This window comes from Trachypithecus francoisi, unplaced genomic scaffold (genome assembly GCF_009764315.1).
Source record: "Trachypithecus francoisi isolate TF-2019V2 unplaced genomic scaffold, Tfra_2.0 Lachesis_group8, whole genome shotgun sequence".
In the NCBI taxonomy this organism is placed as follows: domain Eukaryota; kingdom Metazoa; phylum Chordata; class Mammalia; order Primates; family Cercopithecidae; genus Trachypithecus; species Trachypithecus francoisi.
The window spans coordinates 40,528,806-40,536,088 of record NW_022681473.1 but is presented as its reverse complement, the minus strand read 5'-3'; positions in this window follow the sequence as shown (position 1 = coordinate 40,536,088).

The window sequence follows — 7,283 nt, the reverse complement described above, 5'->3', positions numbered from 1 at the left end:
GTAACTTCCTGTATGATTAGACAGTTTCACAACATTTCTGAATTTCAAAGATCATGTAAGAAAAATATTTTAAACATTTACTATATTTTTCTAAAGTTTGATAAAATAGTTATTACCTAGATTACTTGGTATATTACATATGTGATCAATAAATATGAAGTTGTACATTAGTTCCTTCAGTCTCATGCCCCTTGTCATATTTTACTTTCACTATCAACTATTTTATACATGAGGTAAATATATATGACATATATATTTGTTTACTTTCATTTGTTGGATTATTTCATTGAGTTTCCAGGAACATAGATATGTCTCGTTCATTGACAACATTCTAGTATTGAGGACAGTGAATAGAGCAAACTATGATCTAGATGTACATGTTTTAAGGGAAAGCATGATCTATATTTGTATTGCAGTTATAGTTTATCAAGACTATTACAGAAAATATCTAGATGTTAGAGTTTATGCTGACCTACATACATAAAGCAAACACATAAAAATAATGAGGATCAGAAAAAGGCACTGCTAGTTCTTGAACCACAAGCTTCCCATACTCACTGGTGTTTTAAATTATAGGCCAGTTTTAGAGTTCCAATGCAGAGAAAAATCAAACTAAAATTAAAAATAGAAATATAGAGGAACAAGGCTCTTTTCCAGTTTTCCACTGGTTTTCCTCTCTAACTGTATTGATATGTAAAATTAATGAACTGTTGCATTTCATAACTGGTAGGAACCAGGAAATCTTCAAGCCATTACAATTTTTATCAATACTGCTGAAGATTCATTTCTTGATTGAGCACTTACATCTAGTTAAACGAAGCTTGTCATAGAAAGACTGTCTCCTCTTTGTCCTCTTTCAGTTTGCAGTATTATGACAGACATATTTAAACATTCATTTAACATGTGTTCATTGTGTGGTTAAAAGTCTCTTTGGGGCCAGATATCTTGATACATGTTTGAAACATAGAGAAAGAGTTCCCAGTCTGGAGGAAGTTCCAAAAAGTGAACTAGCAATTATTATACAGTTTAATATAAACTATTAAAAGATACATACAAAATAATAAAGAGGCAGGAATAAAGGATGCGTTTATCAGCAAAGGCATAATGGATGATGTAATACATGAGCTTAAACTTAACATATATGTAAGATTTAATTAGGCTGCAAAAAAAGAGAAGTAGTCAGTCAGAGAAACCTGAATATGTGAAGACAGAAAAGTTAGAGTACACATGTTGTGTTTCATGATCCACAAGTAGTTCTGTAGACCTGAGAGATATTTCATCCTGAGAGGACAGGTCATGAAGCTATAAAGGAGAACAAGATTAACAGTGTAAAGCATACAAGGTGCCAGACTGAACTCCAGGTTTATATTTCAGGCTGAGGACATGTAGGTGATAATATGATAAAACAATACAGGGGATAGAATGAAGAAGGGAAAAACAAGTCGTTACTGGGCTAGATTTTGACATAATGAGTAGATAATTCAAAAACTAAAACAACAGATGAAAGAACATTTAGAATTGAACATAAATATTTCAAAGACTCCATCTTGGAAGTACAATATAAACATGGTAAATGATATAATATGTTGCCAAGATCCACCTTCCAGAATGAAGATGGGTCATGACAGCTATTTGGAGCGCTGCTGGCTGACAGCTCTCAGTTGTCAACCCCTTAGGGATTGCTTCTAGTTCTGAAGTAAGCCACTACCTTGGCTAAGATCAGGTTCCCTATCCTATGTGTCCTGCATGCAAATACTGATTGATAGGTAGTGTATAAAAGACTCTCCTCACTCAATATTGAAAAAAGCCCTGAAAAATTTTGAAGGATCATACTATCTGTGTTTGTCTGTTTGTATTGGTATAAAGAAGTACCTGAGGCTCGGTAATTTGTAAAGAAAAAAGCGTTATTTGGCTCATTGTTCTGCAAACTGTACACAAAGCATAGTGACAGCATCTGCTTCTAGTGAGGGTCCTAGGAAGCTTACAATCATGGTAGAAGCTGAAGGGGAGCCAGTGTGTCACATGGTGAGATAGGGAGTAAGACAGCAAGCGGGGAGGTGGCAGGCCCTTTAAACACCTAGATCTCACGTGACTGCATAGAGCAAGAACTCACTTATTATCACAGGATAGCACAAAGCCATTCAAAAGGAATTAGTCCTTATGACAAAAACACCTCCTACTAGGTCCACCTCCAACACTGAAGTCAAATTTCAACATGGGATTTGCAGGAGAGAAAACATCCAAACTATATTACTTCATCCCTGCCCCCTGCCCAAATCTCATACTTTTCTCACATTGTAGGATATAATTATCCCTTCCTAATATTTCCCAAAAGTCTTAACTCATTCCAGCGTCACTCAAAAGTCTAAAGTCCAAAGTCTTATCTGACATTCAAGGCAATTTTCTTCCACCCATGAGCCTGCGAAATCAAAGCAAGCTATTTACTGCCAAGATATAGTGGTGGTAGAAGCACTGGGTATATATTCCCTTTCCAAATAGAGAAATCAGTCAAAAGAAACAGGCAACAGACCTCAGGCAACTCCAAAACCCAAGAGGGAAGTCATTAAATTTTAAAGCTCCACAGTAATCTTGTTTGACTCCATGTCCCCTATCCAGGGCACACTGGGGCAAGGGGTGAGCTTCCAAGGCATTGGGCAGCTCTGCACTGTGGCCTTATAGGGTACAGCCACCATAGCTACTCTCATAGGTTGAAGTTGAGTGCCTGTAACTTTTCCAGGTACAGAGTACAAGCTGTTTCCTATTCTCAAATCTGGAAGTCAATGGCCCCATTCCCACAACTCCACTAGGCAGTGCCCTATGGGGACTCTGTATGGAGGCTCCAATTATACATTTCCCCTTGGTACTGTCTTAGGAGCGTCTCACCACAAGGGAGGCACCCTTGTAGCAGGCTTCTGCCTGGGTGCCCAGGCTTTCTGATACATCCACTTAAATCTCAGTGGAAGCTGCCAAGAACTTCCTTTAATCTTGCATTCTGCACACCTACAGACTTAACAGCACATGGAAATCACCAAAGCTTATAGCTTGTACCCTCAAGAACAGTGGTGCAGGCTGTACTGATGGCCCTTTGAGCCATGGTTAGAGTTGAAGTGGTGGGGATGCAGGGAGCAGTGTCTTGATGCTGTGTAGTGCAGTGAGGCCCAAGGCCTGTTGCTCAAACCATTTCTTCCTCCTAGGCCTCTGGGCATGTGATGAGAAGTGCTGTTCTAAAGACTTCTGACATTATTTCAAAGCACTATTCCCATTGTCTTGGATATTAGCACTTGGCTCCTTTTAGTCACACAAATCTCTCTAGCAAGTGATTACTCCACAGCTCTCTTGAATTTCTCTCCTGAAAATATGTTTTCTTTCTCTACCATATGTCCATACTGCAAATTTTTCAGATATTTACACTCTGCTTTTCTTGTTTATATAAGTTCCAACTTCAAAGTCATTTCTTCTTGCCAACATTTGATCATAAGCTGTTGTTAGAAGCAGCCATGCCATATCTTGAATGGTTTGCTGCTTAGAAATTTCCTCTGACATATACTGTAAGTAATAATGCTTCAGTTCATTCTTCCACAAAGTGCTGGGATATGGACACAATGTAGCCAAACTCTTTCCTAGGGCATAATAGAGATGACATTTACTCCAGTTCTGAATAAATTCATCATTTCCTTCTAATATTTCATCAGCCGGCCTTCACTATTCATATTTCAATCATCATTATAGTCACAACCACTTTACAAGTCTCTAAGAAGTTCCAAACTTTCTCTTATCTTCCGATGTCATCTCCTGAGACCCCCAAGTTCTTTCAACCTCTGACTGTTACCTAGTTCCAAAGCTGCTCCCATATTTTCAAGTATCTTTATAGTAACACTTCACCCCTTAGTACCAATTTTCTATGTTAGTTTGTGTTGTTATAAAGAGGTACCTGAGCGTGAGTAATTTATTAAAAATTAAAAAAAGGGATTTATTTGTCTCATGGTTATGCAGGTTGTACATGAAACATACTGCCAGCATCTGCTTCTGGTGAGGGCCTCAGGAAGCTTACAGTCATGCCAGAAGGTGAAGGGAAGCTGGTATGTCACATTGTGAGAGGGAGTAAGAGAGCAGGGGAGGAGGTGCCAGGCTCTTTTAAACAACCAGATCTAGGCCAGGCGGGTGACTCATGCCTGTAATCCTAGCATTTTAGGAGGCCAAAGCAGGCAGATCACCTGAGGTCAGGAGTTTTGAGACCAATCTAGCCAACACGGTGAAAACCCCTCTCTATGAAAAATACAAAAATTAGTTTGGCGTGGTGGTACGTGCCTGTAATCCCAGCTACTTGAGGGGCTGAGGCAGGAGAATTGCCTGAACCCAGGAGGCGGAGGCTGTGGTGAGCTGGGATCACACCACTGCAATCCAGAGGGAAACTCTGTCTCAAAACAAACAAGCAAGCAAGCAAACAAACAAACAAAACAGAAAAAAAAAAAAAAAACAGATCTAGTGTAAACTCACAGAGTGAGAATTTACTCACTACCATGAGGACAGTACCAAGTCATTCACGAGGGATCCACCCCCATGACCCAAACACTTCCCAGTAGGCCCACTTCCAGCACCAGAGGTCTCATTTCAACATGAGATTTGGAGGAGACAAAATATCCAAACTACATCAGTATCTTCAAAACTCCCCACAGGGTTCCATTAAACTGCATCATGGCTCTACTTCTCCCCCTGCTGAACCATGCTGCCTCCCTTTCCTTTCATAATTTTAATTCTGAACATACTTTTTAATCAGTCTCTTGCACCCTAACTTCCATCTCAACATTTGTATTTGGTGGTCATTTTGCTACAGTAACTTAGCATGTACCTCACATAAATTCAAACTTTGAGTTTAGGAAGCTTAAGCCCTAAAGAAAAATAAAGAATTAGTCAAGTGATTCCGAAGTAAAGCCAGAAATAAGGAGTTTATTGAAAAACTGTCATTAAGGATCTAGAATGGCATCTGTGTCTAACACCCTACTGGGTAAGGACATGTTGGTTCTCTTAGATTTTTCAATCACTAAAGGCATCTGATGAATTCCTATGTAGTATAGTATGGTGTTCTCACCTATGTACTAGGGAGAACTGAACTAGCAGTACCATTATATTAGCTATTAGAGAAAATGCTGTATAAATAGACTCAAGCAATTTTTGCTTTTTTAGTGTATTTCAGTGTTTTATATATATATATATATATATATATATATATATATATATATGATTTAAGATAAATTAGATTAATTCTAAAGTTGAAAAGAATTGAAAAAATTCCTGAAAGAATTGAGGAAGACAGACTGGGCACATATATATACATATATATATATAAAATTTATATAGATAAATTAGATTAATGCTAAGGTTTAGGATAATTGCTCCCTAGGATTACTTTCCCTAGAAACAGATCGTAATTTGCTGAAGAATTTAGGCAGTAATTCTCATTTGCTTCTGGCATCACCATAGTTTTCTAGTACAATTTTCTGTGTGGAATTTATTTATTTCCTTTGAAAGAGATAGCTATTACAGATCAGAAAGAATATGGTTCTTGTCTTGAAAATGTCTAGTTTTGTGAGAAACTAAGTGGTGTCTTTAAGTCAACTTTTGGCAGAAGTTTACATAAATATATGAGGTACATTAAATACTGCTTCAGATGACAGACAAGGCCCAGTAGATCTAAGCCGTGACCCTGCGCTAGTCATCTGATTGCATTAGTTGTATTTAAATCATGGGTGCCTGCTTTGACTATGACTTCTAGACATCATTTGGGGAGGCTCTTCATGAGAGAAACTGATACTCCGTTTCATAATACTGAATCTTGACTCTGTTGCAGTATTGTGCAACCCTCTTCTGTCTTGAAAATATTACACTATTTGTCCAAGACTGTTTGACCTTTGTCAACTTTCAGACCCCATGAGGCTACATGTAATAAGAATCACTAACCTACAGTAAGTAATTTTTATATGTGCAAGAGTTTAAATTATTTTATTTAACCCCCACCTCTTTATAAAGTTTATGATATTATTGTTTCTATTTTACCAATAAAGAAACAAAAGCAAAGAGAAAGGGGTGAGTAATTTACTCAAGGTTACATGGCTAATATATTTTAGAGCCAGAGTTTGATAGCAGTTGGCACCAGATTGTGAGCTTTTAGCTATAATTCTATGTTTATGTTGAAACTATAAAATAAGCTACAAATACAAAGCCTTTGTGATCAGTGCAGTTTCTCTTTATGTACTTACAGCTTACATGGGTGCTTAGTCAAAACTGCTCTACGAGTTTTTAGAAAGGGCCAGTTTTGTGTTACTTGACTATACAGAAAAAGTCGAGAAAATTAATATAATACCTTGATTTTATTTTCTACACTTAGGTATTCTGACTGAGCAGCCACCTTATACTATTTTTTGCTAAATAGCAGTGACATCATGCTTTTTTTTATGTGACATCCTTTATCAAAGACTCTCAAAGAGCTCCACAAATGTTATACCATTAACTATCTCAGTACCTCTTTATTATACAATCTGGGACTTCAGTAGATAGCAAATAATTGAAGCTCAGCAGTGTTAGGTGACTTATGCAAGGTCGCAGATCCAGCCCATCATAGAGCTCTCTCTCTCTCTCTCTCTCTCTCTCTCTCTCTCTCTCTCACACACACACACACAGATTTGAGTTAATTTATTTTCAGTTTTCTTGTCATATGATTTTATATGAGACAAGATCCCTTCTCAATTACTGTCCTTGAACCAGGATTTTACTCTCATTTAAACAAGTCCTAAGACAAAAAGTTAGGTCCAGTTTGGCACCTTTCTGTGTGATACAGTAGTGACCAGAAAAATGCTTTATAATTATGCTGTAGTTAGTAAAAATTTGGTCACTTATATTGCATCATTTGATCTCTCAGAAGTCTAGAAGGTAGTATAATTATTCTCATTTTTCAAGTAAATGTACTGAGACTTAGAATAATGATTAATAGCTGAATTTAGTATTTAATACAGGAATTTTTAAAATTTGTATCTCTTTATTTCTAAAAGTTAAGTAAAAAACCTTCAGGTATTAGGAACTAATAGTATCCCCATTCTACAGATCAGGAAACTGTGACTCAAGTAGTTTGCTGCAATTACAGGCAGCCTGTGTTTTCCAATACTATGCATTTAATTCTCATGCTGTGTGACCTGGGATCCTTGGTAGGAATTAGTGGAGGTAACTTTAGAGTAAGTTTCATCACATTACATCACACAACACTATTATCATCATTATCAGTGTCTTAG